Source organism: Neolamprologus multifasciatus, chromosome 22, assembly GCF_963576455.1.
Source record: "Neolamprologus multifasciatus chromosome 22, fNeoMul1.2, whole genome shotgun sequence".
Classification (NCBI taxonomy): Eukaryota; Metazoa; Chordata; class Actinopteri; order Cichliformes; family Cichlidae; genus Neolamprologus; species Neolamprologus multifasciatus.
This window is the reverse complement of record NC_140459.1, coordinates 3,167,727-3,185,321: the sequence shown is the minus strand read 5'-3', so window position 1 is coordinate 3,185,321 and position 17,595 is coordinate 3,167,727. Positions and strand designations below refer to the sequence as shown.

At 43.0% G+C, this 17,595-nt stretch overlaps 1 pseudogene; it reads left to right on the top strand.

Moving 5' to 3' along the window:
* The first annotated feature begins 2,349 nt into the window (after window positions 1-2,349).
* LOC146492593 (Ig kappa-b4 chain C region pseudogene) lies at window positions 2,350-2,783 on the top strand (annotated as a pseudogene).
* The last annotated feature ends 14,812 nt before the right edge of the window (window positions 2,784-17,595 follow it).

Here is a 17,595-nt window from a genome sequence, read left to right as displayed (position 1 = left end):
GCACACCCCACTTTGCAGTTATTTATTTGTAAAAAATGTTTGGATTCATGTATGATTTTCGTTCCACTTCTCACGTGTACACCACTTTGTGTTGGTCTTTCACGTGGAATTCCAATAAAATTGATCCATGTTTGTGGCTGTAATGTGACAAAATGTGGAAAAGTTCAAGGGGGCCGAATACTTTTGCAAGCCACTGTAAATAGGCCTATACTACTGTACTTTAATGTCGGTCATAAGGGTGTTACTTCAAGAGACATATTTTATGAGGTGGTCCTCACTGTGAAAAGTTTGAGAACCACTGATCTAAAGACACCGAGTGTTTGTGAGAACACGTAAAACTGTTTTGATGTATTTGTGCAGTTTGAGGTTTTGTGAATGTAGATTGAAAATTCAATTTAATGTTTAGAGTTTTGAGAAAGAAGGTGGAAGTGTCGTGGTCCGGAGTCTGTGGACGCCATGTTTATGTTTTAGGTTGATTAATATTCTGTGGTTTTGTTTATTTTGGGTTATTTGTGATTGTTCAGAGTTTAATGTTCTCTGTTCCTCCCATTGCTTAGTATTTTTGGTTCTATGGTAATGTTTTCAAGTTACATCTTCCCAGTATCGTCTAATTAGAATCAACTGTCTTTCTCCTGTCTGCCATTTCCTTGTTTCCTTGTGTGTGTATATTAGTGTGTGTTTGCTCTTTGTTGGAGCATCTGCGTCTCACTGGTGTTTCATCCACATCTCGTTTCCTGCTGGCCATCCCCTGTGTTGTCTCAGTCTCCTCACGTTTCAGGTTTGGGTTGTAGTTCTCCCCAAGTTTTGTTCACGCCATACCCGTTCCTGTTATGTGCTTCACTTACGTTAAATAAAACTCACTCCCTGAATCTGAGTCTGCGTTTGGGTCCTTCCAATAAAACCCGCAGCTGTGACAGGGAGCTTTTGTAGTGATGTATCTTAACAACTATAAGATGTAAATTCTCAAATTATATTTTTGGAACTTTATTTTATTGTGTTTATTTTATTTTTAACATTATACTATTAATATGTTATAAAGCTATGATAAAAACAATTCATATCGTTGAGTTTGTTTGTCTCAGAGTCAGAGAGCCGTGTCTCTCTACAGTCAGAGGTTTTTGTACGGCGCCTCAATGAGTTTGTATCACTGTGGTGGACTTTTGGTGGAGGAACCAGACTGGATGTTGGAAGTAAGTCGAACTTAAACCTCTTTTATTTTATCAGATTTCTTTCTTGTGGTTATCTTGACTGTTCTGTTCAGTGTGCCAGAAAACAAAAATCATAAAATAGTTTTTAGATCAATTTTCATGAAGACACAAAGTTAGCTTCAGAATAAATGTTAAAATCAATATTAACAAATAATATAAAACATCAGAGTTGACTTGAGGATTATTGAGATATATATACGTCTGGTTAACTCTTGAGAGCTTTTGGTTTTAATTCAGTCTGCTAGAGTCAGAGAGCCGTGTCTCTCTACAGTCAGAGGTTTTTGTACGGCGGCTCAGTGAGTTTGTATCACTGTGGTGGACTTTTGGTGGAGGAACCAGACTGGATGTTGGAAGTAAGATTATAATGTTTTTAAAGAAACTATATGTAGGTTTAAATGTTAGCTTTATAACAATGAAGTATTCATGTAGAGGTAATATTATAACCATTATACACTGGAGGCTGACTCCATCAGCTTTAATTAGATTTGATGTCAACATTTCTGACATAAAGACAATGCATCGTGTAAATAATATAAACTGTCATCAGCCTGTGATTATTTTCTAGTTTTAAATCACAGTCACTGTTTCTAAGATGAATTAAATGTAACTGTCCTCAAGTTAAACAGAGTGAAGATAAAGATTTCTGGTCTTTTACTTAGTCAGTAAAAATGTAGAATTTACTTAGAAATCATAAAAGCACTACAATAAATGACTGAAATTCACATGAGGTAAGTAGAAAACTTGTGTATTATACAGAACGGAGGTTTTTGAAGCTTAACATCTTGTATAATTGTTGCCATATCTGCTTATTTTATTTCCAGAAGTTAAAGATGGGCATTTGACAGTGTGCAGCACGTCTGGTGTTTCTGTTGTAGCAGATATCATTTCAAATGTCATTAAAATCATGTAAGCAGTAAAAAAAATTAATCCACATCATTCAAGTAGTGCTATTAAGTTTCTTATCTCTAACAAGTGATGTGTTATAGATAACTGATGATTTTGAAGCTAAACTTGTTTTGTAAATGTTTCCACATCTGCTTCTTTTATTTCCAGTGTAGTTTGAACATATTTCAGCTCAAACTGTGTGATGATTCTCTCTGTGCTGATATGCATGAGAGGTTTCTTAAAGGGAAGTGAAACAATGTGTGAGTTAATGACTGGTGGAGCAGAAAAAACACCTGACAGAAACTTCTTAACAGAGAAAATCAAATTGTGGTTCTTGTCCTCTAAGCTGATTGGTGTTTCCTAGGTGATACCCGCCCCGCCCTGAAGGTGCTGGGTCCCTCCAGTGAGGAGCTGAAACAGGGGAAGGCCACGCTCATGTGTGTGGCCAACAAGGGCTTCCCCTCAGACTGGAGTCTGTCCTGGAAGGTGGATGGCAGTGGCAGCATCAGCTGGGAGGAGAGCAGGAGCCCCGTGGTGCAGGAGAACGACGGCCTCTACAGCTGGAGCAGCACCCTGAGGCTCCCTGCAGACCACTGGATGAAGGTGGGCTCTGTGACCTGTGAGGCCACCCAGGGCTCCCACACTCTGGTCTCAGAGCCACTCAGGAGAGACCAGTGTTCCCAGTCCTGAACTATATGTGACTTTTATGCTGGTCTTACTTTCACACTGCATTCTGTAGCTTTTTTTTTTTTTCCAATTTCTTCTCTCATTTTTCATTGCTTTGTTTAAAGTTTAAAGTTTGTTTAAAGTTTTAAAGAATAAAAAAAAATCTACATTAAATAAGAATCGAGTGTTTGTCTTACTTTTGTGGTGATGTCAATATTAAACTCTAAATCAGACGTTCCCAAAGTGTGGGGCCCGCCCCCTAGGGGGGGCGCAGAGCCATTGCAGGGGGGGCGCTGCATGAAAAGGGGAAAAAAAAACAACAACGCTTGGACACTGCTAGCACGGGTGCCCACACAAACGCAAAGCAGGAGATGAAGCATCGCTGAATATGTTTCCAAACCAACTTCATTCTAAGCCAAAGACTAGAAAATATGGTGAAGCAAATCTTCCCTTTGGCTTCACCTGCACAAGTGCCGAGGTAGGTCTCCCTGCAGGATTAATTTTCCCTGTGTCGGGAGCAGCGCTGGGCTGTTTAAATCACAGACAAACAGGATCCCACATTCTTGATTTTTAGTTCACAAACACTTGTTGTAATGACTAACTACTCCTGACATTTTGGAGATGTTTGCTCTTTATACAGTAAAGTTACAGGATACAAATAACATCAGGCTGATCCTGACACGATTTGTTCCCCCTGTTCAAATCACGGACAAACAGCATCCAACAGTTGTTTATGTTTTTGAACCCATTTTGCAGAGGGATTTTTTGAAAAATGTATTGATAGCAATGTTGAATATTATTACACAGGAAAAAAAACAACAACTACATGTAAAATAATTACACCGTGACGCCTCTGCCTTTCTAAATGGAGGGACAGTAACTGCAGTATTTCGTCTCTATCTGCCATTCTGCAATTCATCTCATGTAAACAATAAAGTGCACACAGCGTGACGTGAAAAAAGGCACATACCTTTGACGTTGCACGACGAACACTGTATTCCTCCTCCAGTAAATGCAAAAAAGGAGTTTTAAAAACTCTCCGTTCTCGGTGATTCAAAACGCCGTTTACGTGTGGACGAAACAGCTGCGTTTTCACAAATACCCGTGTAGGTGTGGACATAGTGTAAAAGACTTAGTAGTTTATTTTCTTACTACCTGTAATTTATTGCAGATTACTTGTATTTGCTTAATTGTTTACTAAATGTTTGAGGTGTGAAATAAACCGCAATGGAGCAAAATATGGGTGTGTGTGGTTGGAGGATGTGTTCGCGCGCGCGCGAGGGGGGGGGGGGCGCGAACATTTTTCTTGTAAAACAAGAGGGGCCCAGCAAAAAAAGTTTGGGAACCACTGCTCTAAATAATGATTTCCAGGATTCTTATTAGAAACCAGTGTGCTATCTGTAGAAAGTCAATATGAGTCAGTAGAATTAAGTCACCTTGAATACATGAAGTTAAGTGAAGTTTATGTTAAAGAATAAGTGCGAAGGGGAATTGATAAGAACTTAGAGATTATGATTTTATTACTGAGAATATTGAGCGACACCGCCGTTATTCCTGCAAAGTCATTGCAGGCTGTTTAATGAATGTTTCAGCATGTTGTAGCTTGTTATATAAAGCAATTTGAGTTCTCAGGTGGAGTAGAAAAGTTCAATATAAGAATGAGTCAAATGCTGTGATCAGTGTTGAGGTAGGTATCTTAAAGTATTCTATTATGCAGAGTACTTTTTTAAAGTAATGCAGTACATTATTTTGGTGTTTTTCTGTAAAATCACCTGAAACACACCATCTCATAACTATCATTTAACAATAAGAACTTATAGGCTACAGTCCCTCACGCCAATATAAATCCCTATCCTAGTGAGGACACACATACAGTGGCATGCAAAAGTATTCGGCCCCCTTGAACTTTCCCACATTTTGTCACATTACAGCCACAAACATGAATCAATTTTATTGGAATTGCGAGACAAAGTTATCAGACTAGTATTGAACAGCAAAAAAGAAAAAAATCTACAAACCTGAGAAAATTGGACTTAAAGTTTCTATTTGAAGTATTTCTATAAGTTATGCAGACAATTGTGACTCACTGATTTTGGTGATTTACTTGTGTTTTTTTCTCTTTCTTTAAGAAATGTTTTCATAATGAGCAATATTCAGGAATTGGTTCACATGTATTTGAGCTGCTATGAAGCAGAGGTCAAAGGTCAAAATTTGATTGACTGAGATACAGACAGATTTCCAAATTATTTTTTCTTTAGCAACAATAACATTTTCACTCTATCACTGTGTGTGTGTGTGTGTGTGTGTGTGTGTGTGTGTGTGTGTGTGTGTGTGTGTGTGTGTGTGTGTGTGTGTGTCTCCTCAGTGAACTGTATCAGTCTCTGCAGTATCTTCCAGCTGCAGCAGTCACTTCAGTTTCTGTTCAGTCTGACTGAGGGAGGTTTTTGTACGACTGTTTTTCACTGTGTGAACACACGCTGACTGTTAATGTCATGAAAACTCTGACAGTAATAAACTGCTGCATCTTCAGCCTGGACTCCACTGATGGTCAGAGTGAAGTCAGAGTTTGATCCACTGCCTGTAAAACGAGCTGGAATCCCTGATTCTCGAGTGCTAACATAGTAAATGAGACGTTTAGGAACTCCTCCATCTTTCTGTTGGTACCAGTGTAAATAGCTGTTGCCATAAACATCCTGACTGGTCGTACACTTGATGTTCACAGTTCCTCCCACAGCAGAGCTCACTGCTCCAGGCTGAGTCACTGTGATCTGTCCTCTGGACTCTGAGGACACAGAGACAAAAACATAAAGCAGCTTCATGGTTTTGTGGGCTTCATTTCAGAGGGACAGATGTTGATAGAGGAGAGGAGTTTGATTCTCTGGACTTTACCTGTGAAGCAGCAGCAGAGGAGAGTCCAGATGAGGACGCAGATCAAAGTCATGTTTTTGATGAGGAGGATTTCTGTGGCTTCTGTTGTGATGAAGGACAGCTGTCAGTCATCCAGTGTTCAACTCTCAGGACTATAAACTCTCCCAGAGCACTGGAGCATGGTGCTGCTGATGCAAAGTGCCTCTCTATGGAAATCATCTGACTGTAAGACAGATTCAGTTGATCTGAAGAATCATTTATAAGTGGATCTATCAGTTTATCACAGTTATTTTTGGGAATTTTTCAAGCTTTTTTCTTTCCTTTCTTTTTTGTTTTGGTTTAATTTTTTTGGTGGGGGGTATCTTAACCCAAGTAATCACCTTTCTACCACAGGAAAGAAGTTTGAAGAAGCTGCTGCAATTAAAATGTAATTAAATTAAAATTAAAATATGCTTTTATATTCTTTGGAAGACTACAGGGAGACTTCACTTCCATGTCATAAATACTGTGTTTTTCCAGTTTGTGTTTTATCGAGTATTATGCTAACCTGCAGTGAGGTAGTTTATTTTATTTAAGACATGACAGCAAAGCTTAGGAAAAATCATTGTGTGATTCTCATTATAGCTTTAACACTTATTGCTTTAACAGCAGGATGGTCCTGGGTTCATCCAGGCTGGGGACTTTCTTTGTGGAGGTTGCAGGTTCCTCCAGTGTTTCTGTGGGCTCTCTCCGGTTTCCTTCCACATCCAAAGACATGCAGATACTGTGGTTAGGTTAACTGGTAATAATAATAATAATAATACATTTTATTTAAAAATAGCGCCTTTCAAAGCACCCAAGGACACTGTACAACATATAAAAACACAAAAACTTGAAATATACACAATAATAAAAATAACAGATAAAAGTTAAGAGCATACAGAGGTTTAAACATAAGCAATTTTAAACAGATGAGTTTTGAGGGTGGACTTAAAAAGAGGGAATTAAGTAATGTTTCTGAGGTCAGAGCAACTAAAAGCCCCGCCCCCCATTGTGATCAGACGAGCAGAAGGAACGGAGAAAGAAAGAGAAGATGAAGATCTGAGGCACCGGGATGGGAAGTTCATCTGTACTAAATCGGAGAGGTATGGTGGAGAGAGAGAATGAATAGCCTTAAATGTATAAAGGATTATTTTAAAATGGATGCGAAATTTAACTGGGAGCCAGTGAAGCTGCTTCAGGATTGGGGAGATGTAGTGGGTAGAGGAAGTCCAAGTAATAATACGGGCAGCAGAGTTCTGGACACGTTGGAGCTTGTTAATGGATTTTTGTGTAAGGCCAAATAATAGTGAGTTACAGTAATCAATTCGAGAGATAACAAGATTATGGACGAGAATGGCAGTGGCATGAGGAGTGAGGAAAGGGCGGAGGCGATTGATATTACGGAGTTGAAAATATGCTGCACGTGTGACATTATTGATATGTGAATTAAAAGATAATGTGCTATTAAGAATGACACCCAAGCTTTTCACAGAGGGAGAGATAGGGACCAGCGAATTATTGATGGTGAGAGAGAAATTGTTAATTCTGGATAGCAACCGTTTAGTGCCAACCAGGAGAAGTTCTGATTTATTGCTGTTGAGTTTAAGAAAGTTGGATGAGAACCAGGAATTGAGTTCAGCTAAGCAGAGGGTAAGGGAGGGTGGAGGAAGAGTAGAATCGGGTTTGGTAGAGAGGTAAAGCTGGGTGTCATCGGCATAGCAGTGGAACTGAATATTATATTTACGAAAAATATGTCCGAGAGGAAGAAGGTAAATGATGAAAAGAAGGGGCCCGAGGACAGATCCCTGGGGCACCCCAGTAGATAGAGGAGAAGGCTGAGAAGTGAAGGATTTTAATTGAATGAACTGAGTGCGGTCAGACAGGTATGACTGGTGACTTTAAAATGATCAAACATGAAAATGTGAGTATGAATGGTTGTCCATCTCTTGATCTATCCTGGGTGTATCCTGTCTCTTTTCCCAATAGCATCTGGGAGAGGCTCCAGCATCCTCTTCACTTAGTCCTGAATCTGCATGGACCCACATGCTCCTGGTCCTAAATAATTCTGATATTTTAATAGAACACAGCAGAACTTAACTAAACTTCATGCAAGAGGGAAAATGTCAGGATAAGACACATTACTTGACTCATGAAGTCAACTTTTGCATGAAATGAAACTTGAGAAAACTGATAATTAAAAGTCAAAGGCATTTTGAAGCAGCTCAAACTATAAACATTAATGTGATTCAGGCACTGTTGGAAATCTCTAAATCATAATTGTGTCATAATCCATCAGTATTTCAAAGTGTATGCTCTCCTGCTCCCTTTAAGTCACTGTAATCCACTTTTTCAACAAACTCATTAGTTCCTGGATGTTTTCAAAATAAAAGCTTTCTACCATCTTACTGGTCAGAAACACTTTATTTCTACAGGTTTTCCTCGTGAAACAGTTGTGGGAACTAAAAAATATTCAGTTCAGTTCAATTCAGTTTTATTTATGTAACATCAACTCACAACAGTCACTATTGTAACATAAAAAAGTCTTACAAGAATACAGAGCAACCCCAACAATCAGAGAGCCCCCTATGAGCAAATATTTTCCAGGATGATTTTTGATGACGATACTAATAGCATGAGACGTCACATCATTTAAAATTCTAAATGTTTCATGCATTTCCAACAATTTCAGCTGTAAAAGTAATTCTGTGAATATGATCGTCCTTATCAATCATAACTATTCAAACACAGTAAAGTCCTCAATTTTAAATCACTACATTATTTTTAGAGTTCACACTAAATATTTGAGCATATTATTCTCAATGAAGAATAAAAGCCTCAATGTGCTCATTCTACTGACATTTTTTATGACTTGTTATTTATTCACTTCCTGAATGTGACACTGCAGATAGTAAAGGTATGGATGGATGTTTTGATGCTAATTTATTCTTAAAGCAGAAATATTTCAGCAATATAAAATGTATGTGTGTGTGTGTGTGTGTGTGTGTGTGTGTGTGTGTGTGTCCTCAGTGAACTGTATCAGTCTCTGCAGTATCTTCCAGCTGCAGCAGTCACCTCACTTTCTGTTCAGTCTGACTGAGGGAGGTTTTTGTACGACTGTTTTTCACTGTGTGAACACATTCTGACTGTTAGGATAGTGATAACTCTGACAGTAATAAACTGCTGCATCTTCAGCCTGGACTCCACTGATGGTCAGAGTGAAGTCAGAGTTTGATCCACTGCCTGTAAAACGAGCTGGAATCCCTGATTCTCGACTGCTAGCAGCATAAATGAGACGTTTGGGAGATTCCCCATCTTTCTGTTGGTACCAGGCTAAATAGTGCGTACTTCCAGAAGCATAAACATCCTGACTGGTCCGACACTTGATGCTCACAGTTCCTCCCACAGCAGAGCTCACTGCTCCAGGCTGAGTCAATGTATATTGTCCTCTGGACTCTGAGGACACAGAGACAAAAACATAAAGCAGCTTCATGGTTTTGTGGGCTTCATTTCAGAGGGACAGATGTTGATAGAGGAGAGGAGTTTGATTCTCTGGACTTTACCTGTGAAGCAGCAGCAGAGGAGAGTCCAGATGAGGACGCAGATCAAAGTCATGTTTTTGATGAGGAGGATTTCTGTGGCTTCTGTTGTGATGAAGGACAGCTGTCAGTCATCCAGTGTTCAACTCTCAGGACTATAAACTCTCCCAGAGCACTGGAGCATGGTGCTGCTGATGCAAAGTGCCTCTCTATGGAAATCATCTGACTGAATACAACAGCTACTTGGCTCAAATTGTTGATGCTGTTTATCAGTTAATCAGTTTTTCACAATGTCCACTGTAGTTTATTTCAAAAGAACGATTTTTTTGGAAAGGAGATTTCCTCACCCCAATCCAAGTGTTGGCCACTCAGGACTGTGCAGGGTGCCAGTTTAGCTCAGTGGGTCATGGGAGGGGGCAGCAGCCTGGATTTGAGTCTAACCTGTGGCCCTTTAATGTGTGTCTTTCCCACTTTCCTGTCTGTCTTCACTGTTTTACTATCCAATGATGGGTAAAATGCTGAAAATGCCAAAAAAAAACATGCTAACTATAAGACAGTGTTGCCTGAAGATAAAAGCACACACATTTGTCCTTGTAAGACACAATCTGATTTTGTTCACATAAAAAAAGAAAAGAAATACTGTACTTATCTACTCACAAACACATGAACAGAGTTTCTGAGAATCTTCACCCTGAAAGAAGTTAGAAAATGACCTGTCAAAAAATTAAAGTGCTGTTTACATGTAAAAAAATAGGCCAGAATAAATAGAAAGGTCAATGTTTTTCAAACTACACCTGCGCATGTAAACATGGCCTCAAAAGTGAAAGACATTTCAAAAAAATTTAAAGAAAAGGAACAATTTGTAAAAGTTATTTTAGAGTTTTGAAAAACTCACTCAGTACAAAAAGCCTTGCAGTGATTCACATTGATGCATGATGCTGACCACAGGTTGGAAAAGTTAAACATGACCACAGCGCAGATATCACTTGTTAAAATGTTTTGTAGAATAACAGGACAACCTGTGAGACTGGAAAGACTCGACTTTCATGTCCTGAACATGTTATTTTCTGTTTTGTGATGTAGTGTGTAATGCTCAGCAGTATTATCATTTTAACTGGTTCTGTGCATGATCTAAAGCAGTCTTTCTCAAACGGTGGTACACATACCACAAGTGGTACTTGGGCTCTCTCTGGTGGTATGTGGGAAATCTCCATATTTTTTTTTAAAGATTAAATAATATACCATTGTGGAGGTATGCAAAGACGACACGAGCCTTCCCGAGGCTCTTCTGGGAGCCGGAGTCAACCAGAAAACGTCTCCCCGAGCATGAGTCCTCCATGAAGTGCAGCCTTTCCTTATCGCCAGCGGTCACGGCTGCTACAGAGCACAGGCGGGCTCATTTCCCTGGGCCTTAAAACTGCAAAGGCGGCACAGCGCTGTCACGCTGATGGTAAAAACACAACCCTTTTCCATGACACCGCGATCCTAGCCACTATCGATGAGTTGGAGGCCCCCGGGAGAATCGGTGGGGGCACAGGGGAGACAGGAATTATCATCTGGATGCCAAAGCTCCTGGTAGCCAGGAGAATGTGATCCACTTCTTCTGCAAGTGACTGGGAATCCTTCGCACCCAGCAGCGGGGAGTTGTCAAGGCCAGCTCAAGGAAGACGTGAGTGAAGAGGAATCCGCCGTCATCCGTTCCTAGCAAGGACAGCGTGCTCTCCATGAGCTCGAGAGTGGTACCATCACCCAGGCCAGAGAGAAAGAGGAGTTTCTCAGCCCGCTCTGCATCGGAGGGGGAGTAGCGCCGCAGCAGCACCTTCAGAACGGTGTATTTCCCTTTGATAGGGGGGGATCTCGGAGGAGGGTCATCACAAAACAGTAGGCAAAACTGACGTTAATACAGTGCTTTATTTACAGTGCCTAGTTTAATTACAATGCAGGAACTATAAAGGCTATGAACTGTGAACTATGAAACCTGAATCTCAGACAGTGTGCTATGACTAGATGCAAGAGTTTAAGTACAGATCCTGGGGAGAGAAAAAGGGGCAGCGGCCTGGGTGGAGTTACACAGAGTCACTATAATGAGAAGAGACAGGGGGTAGGGACAGGCTTAGGGCGTCGGGGGGTTCCCCAGGAGCATCTTCCTTGGGGGCTCAACCCGGGGTAGCAGTCATGGCCAATTAGGGGCTCTGTTGGCTCTTAGGTGATGGTTTCCTCGTGGCTGCGTGCAGCAGGGCTAGGGGAGGGTCTGTGCTGATGGATGTGGGTTACTGATCTGTTAGCCTGGCTGCCCCTGGGTGGGTCCGGGACAGGCATGAGGTTCTGGGGGCGCTCCGGCTCTGGCCTGGGGCCCTGGCCGGGCCTCGGGGGCTTGGGTCCTGGTTGGTGTGTTGCCGGGGTTGTGGGCGGGTGGGTGTATGGGCGCCCAGCCCTGGCGCAGGGTGCCAGGTGGATGAAGATCTCAGCCTGGGCGTCTATTGTCTTATGTAGTCTGGATGATGAGTGGATGATGGGATGGGTGCAGTTTTCTCTGTGGTGGGGTTGGGTGGACTGTCCCGGGCTCTGTGGGGCCGGGCGGCGCTGCTTCACTGGGCCCCGGTTTGGATGGGCCTGGGCCCCCTTTCCCTGGCGGGTCGCGAAGTATGGGGGTGCCTACTGGGGTCAGCGGGGGAGCTGGCCCCAGGGAGGGGTCACTTGCCCCTCCCTTCCTTCCCTCCCCATCTCCAGCTGCCTCCCTCTTCCCGCTCCACCACAACCACCCACACATGCAGGGCCTTGGAGTAGGGATGTGTCACCAGGGTGCAGAGGAGGTAACCCCCCCCCCACCCACCCCCGTCCCCTTCTGGCTGCCTCTGCCTCAATTTTATCTCACAACTTAGACATTCACATTACTCACACTCTCATTAGATTAGATTAGATAAAACTTTATTAATCCCTCGGGTGGGTTCCTCTGGGAAATTTGTTACATTACACATTACACATACATATAGGATCTTGGGGGTGGGCACACTACACGGAATCCAAATTACTATCAGGGTGTACACCTCACCCCTGGCGTCGTTGCCCACCTCTCAATTTTAAATACACGTAGACATTGAAGGCTATCAGGAGGGGCTATGCACTTACCTGCTGCTCTCTGGCAGGTAGCTCCATGCCCTCCTGGGTTTTAAATGCACCTTAGAACACACATGCATCAACACTACAATGAGCGGGTGGAGGGATGTGCGTTCTGCTGGAGCGGGGGGGCTAGGAGGAGGAGTTGGTCGTCCGACTGGGGTCTGGAATGTGGGGCCTCCCTGCTGCTGCGGAGTCGGGGCGGTCTGCTTCTCCCCACCGCAGGGAAAAGGGTAACACCACCTGGGTCTGGGTGCAGTTCCCCCCCTCCAGGGGCAAGGGTACCTAGACCCGGTTCGTAGAGTACGCTTGGGGAGTGTGATTGTGTGTACAGTGTCTCTCTATGTCTGTCTTCACGTTGGTTGAGTGTGGAGTAAGTGCATATGAGAGCATGAGGGTGGGAATGGATGTTTGTATCTGTGTGTGCCTGTATGTCTGTGTCTATATGTCAGGTTGGGTATCAGATGATGGGGACATCTCAGGCCCTCCAAGGTTTGGAGGCCTATCTCCCCCCACCACTTCCCCTGCCGGGGGCGGACTCCCTCAGACATCGGTGCGTTGGCTCTCGGCCGGGGGCTCGGTCACTCAGGAGCAGCTGGCTGCCGGCAGAGCTCACGGGCACGTCACTGCAAACCCCCCTGGCTTCTGCTCCGCAGCTGCTGAGTGACCCCTCATCTGGGACTCTCCTCAGCTCTTTCTGGGACAGTGGCACAGCTGCCCCTCTGTTGATCTTCCTTGGTCTCTTGTGTTCTGAGGGCCTCTGGATGTCTGGAGTTTTGATCTCCTCCATACCTGCTTCATGCCCTGGAGGACGGGGCTGTGGACCCCCACACCCTCTAGCAGATCATTACATGAAGGAACCTTTTAAAAAACAAGCGCGTCCATGGTCACAAGTATACACACGGGTGCTCACACACACAAACTACACCCTTTTTGGCTCCTACAGCAAAGCACACTGTCTGCTGTCGATCTTACGTGCTGCACAATAATGTTTAATATTTAGTATTTACTGTTATATTCCCATAGATCATCGTGATGTTGTTTATTATGTTACTCTCGTTTTCTTCTTCTTGTTTTCTTTTTTCTTTCTCAACAGGTGATCCAGTTGATCGATATATGTATTTTTTTTCTGCTTATTCTGTTGGTTTTTCTCCCCCGTCCCTCTTCTCAGCTGTTTTTCTTTCCCTCTTTCTTTCTCCTCTTTTTTTCCCCCCAGTCAAGTCTGTCCCGTATTCAGCAAGTGAAAATAAAATAAACAATAAAAGGTGAATCAAATGGACCATTGCAGCAAGGCTGGGATGGTCAATTTGGTAAAGTAAATCCGCTGGGCATCTTTCTTTGCCTTTAGACAATAATTCTGATGGCAAAAGAGCCAAACGGGACAGCCAAAAAAAAAAAAAAAAGAGAAGAGACAGCCAGTGGCAGTCTAGTGAATCACAGCCATTTGATTAAACTATGATGGTTATGGCTTATGCATTGCAGGCGCAGACGTTGTGCAAGGAGGGTGTCTAGGGGGTCCGGGTGAGGCTGAATATACTTGGAGCAAAAGCCCTGGCAGGGAGGCAGATGAAGGGCCACGATGAAGGGAGTGCAACCTGATAGCAGAAACCCAGTGTCCAGACAGAGATGCATCTCTCCTGTTTGTAAAGCGTGACAGCCAGGCAAGTACTAAGACAGAGAGAAAACACTGAGTAGAAATGCAGATGTTAGGGAAACTCTCAAGAGCTTGGCGGCCTAGAACTAACGTGGGTTAGCTGAAGATCTGGCAGAGGTCTGTTGTGAGTGCTGGTCTTAAATGCTGGTGACTTGATTGCAGTCAGGTTTGAAGGTTGATGGGAGTCTCCGCTTGAAGGTTGAGCCCAGCAGTGGAAAAACCCCGCACTCACCCGGACCATGACAGTTAAAATGTAAGATAAGATAAGATACCTTTATTAGTCCCACAAGGGGAAATTTCATGTTAAGGCTGCCGACCTATTGCACGCAATGGCGGCGCCATCTTTCCCTCCGACCATACATACATTACACAAAAACATCACATGGGGAAGACAGGTCAGAGAGGTATAACAATGGAAAATGCACCACATGAGGAAAGATAAGGAGAAAAAAATAACTCCCCCCAGACTGAGCTCCAACATGGAGATCAGTTTGAGAACAGAAAAAAACACCTCTGCACATGAAAAACTCTTAATACTCCAAAGAAACACATGACAAGCATCAGGGGTGGGTAAAGGGTGAGAGACAGCCAGTGTAGACAGTGCATTCGGGCCTGCAGCATAAGCGCTGGTCCCCTTGATCCACCGTCAGCATCAGAAGGGAATAAGCGTGGAGGGCGTTTGGAGGGGGGATGAGTGTACATCTGCATGTGTTTATATGTCTGTGTGTGTCCAGAGATCAGCTGAGACAGTGTCCTTCGCCCTGCCAGGCTAAGTAAACAGTCTTCCAGCCAACCCAGGTGGCCTTGCATGGAATGGGAAGAACAGTCTAAACACAGTCGTTATCAGGGTGTTGTTGTTCAGCTCCAGCCTTCAGACCGCAGCTGGTGCCAAAGGGTATCCGCATGAAGTGATGGTGGTTTTTACTTTAGTGTGAACAGCTCATATGAATTTCAAAGCTGTTCTAACAGTCCGACACTGGTCTCTCAATCTCCCGTTGGAGAGCGGTGAGCTTCTCCATGATGTTATCAACCTTACGCTCCGTGATGTTGTCATTCTTGTGCTCAAAGAGCAGATTCTGAGAACTCACGACCGCAGTGAGCTGGTTTGAACAGCCGGTTCCGCTTTCTTAATTCTTCGATAAGTCACCAGAGCCCAGACTTCTCATTGAGAAAGGGTGTCAATTGCATTCAGGGACCAGTTGATCAAATCCATAATTCCTCTTTTAGGTTTTAGAGAACAGACATGTTAAAAACACAACAGCCTTAAAGAATGCAGAATAGTTTGGATCCAGAAGCAGGGTTCATACGTCATCACTTAAAGATTGGATATCCCACCTGCTGTGAATGTTTTAATGCAGTACAGTTGTTATTATTATCATTTGTCACATCCTGTTTGTGACAGTTAAAATAAATAACATTCATATGAGAAATAAAATTGTCTCGTGTAAACTGTGTGGTGTTACAGTTGCTTTTCCACATTTTGTCACATTACAGCCACAAACATGAATCAATTTTATTGGACTTCCATGTGAAAGACCAACACAAAGTGGTGAACACGTGAGAAGTGGAACGAAAATCATACATGATTCCAAACATTTTTTACAAATAAAGTGGGGTGTGCGTAATTATTCAGCCCCCTTTGGTCTGAGTGCAGTCAGTTGCTCATAGACGTTGCCTGATGAGTGCTAATGACTAAATAGAGTGCACCTGTGTGTAATCTAATGTCAGTACAAATACAGCTGCTCTGTGACGGCCTCAGAGGTTGTCTAAGAGAATATTGGGAGCAACAACACCATGAAGTCCAAAGAACACACCAGACAGGTCAGGGATAAAGTTACTGAGAAATCTAAAGCAGGCTTAGGCTACAAAAAGATTTCTCAAGCCTTGAACATCCCACGGAGCACTGTTCAAGCCATCATTCAGAAATGGAAGGAGTATGGCACAACTGTAAACCTACCAAGACAAGGCCGTCCACCTAAACTCACAGGTTAAACAAGGAGAGCGCTGATCAGAAATGCAGCCAAGAGGCCCATGGTGACTCTGGACGAGCTGCAGAGATCTACAGCTCAGGTGGGGCAATCTGTCCATAGGACAACTATTAGTCGTGCACTGCACAAAGTTGGCCTTTATGGAAGAGTGGCAAGAAGAAAGCCATTGTTAACAGAAACCATAAGAAGTCCCGTTTGCAGTTTGCCACAAGCCATGTGGGGGACACAGCAAACATGTGGAAGAAGCTGCTCTGGTCAGATGAGACCAAAATGCAAAACGCTAGGTGTGGAAAACTAACACTGCACATCACTCTGAACACACCATCCCCACTGTCAGATATGGTGGTGGCAGCATCATGCTCTGGGGGGGCTTCTCTTCAGCAGGGACAGGGAAGCTGGTCAGAGTTGATGGGAAGATGGATGGAGCCAAATACAGGGCAATCTTGGAAGAAAACCTCTTGGAGTCTGCAGAAGACTTGAGACTGGGGTGGAGGTTCACCTTCCAGCAGAACAACGACCCTAAACATAAAGCCAGGGCAACAATGGAACGGTTTAAAACAAAACATATCCATGTGTTAGAACGGCCCAGTCAAAGTCTAGATCTAAATCCAATCGAGAATCTGTGGCAAGATCTGAAAACTGCTGTTCACAAATGCTGTCCATCCAATCTGACTGAGCTGGAGCTGTTTTGCAAAGAAGAATGGGCAAAGATTTCAGTCTCTAGATGTGCAAAGCTGGTAGAGACAGACCCTAAAAGACTGGCAGCTGTAACTGCAGCAAAAGGTGGTTCAACAAAGTATTGACTCAGGGGGCTGAATAATTACGCACACCCCACTTTGCAGTTATTTATTTGTAAAAAATGTATGGAATCATGTCTGATTTTCGTTCCACTTCTCACGTGTTCACCACTTTGTGTTGGTCTTTCACGTGGAATTCCAATAAAATTGATCCATGTTTGTGGCTGTAATGTGACAAAATGTGGAAAAGTTTGAATACTTTTGCAAGCCACTGTAAACAGGCCGATACTACTGTACTTTAGTCTCGTCTAATTAGAATCAACTGTCTTCCTCCTTCCTGCCATTTCCTTGTTTCCTTGTGTGTGTATATTAGTGTGTGTTTGCTCTTTGTTGGAGCATCTGCGTCTCACTGGTGTTTCATCCACATCTCGTTTCCTGGTGGCCATCCCCTGTGTTGTCTCGGTCGCCTCACGTTTCAGATTTGGTTTGTAGTTCTCCCCAAGTTTTGTTCACGCCATACCCGTTCCTGTTATGTGCTTCACTTACGCTAAATAAAACTCACTCCCTGAATCTGAGTCCGCGTTTGGGTCCTTCCAATAAAACCCGCAGCTGTGACAGGGAGCTTTTGTAGTGATGTATCTTAACTATAAAATGTAAATTCTCAAATTATATTTTTGGAACTTTATTTTATTGTGTTTATTTTATTTTAATTTTAAAATTATACTATTAACATGTTATAAAGCTATGATAAAAACAATTCATATTGATGAGTTTGTTTGTTTTAGAGTCAGAGAGCCGTGTCTCTCTACAGTCAGAGGTTTTTGTACGGCGGCTCAATGAGTTTGTATCACTGTGGTGGACTTTTGGTGGAGGAACCAGACTGCAAGTTGGAAGTTCGTCCAACTTAAACCTCTT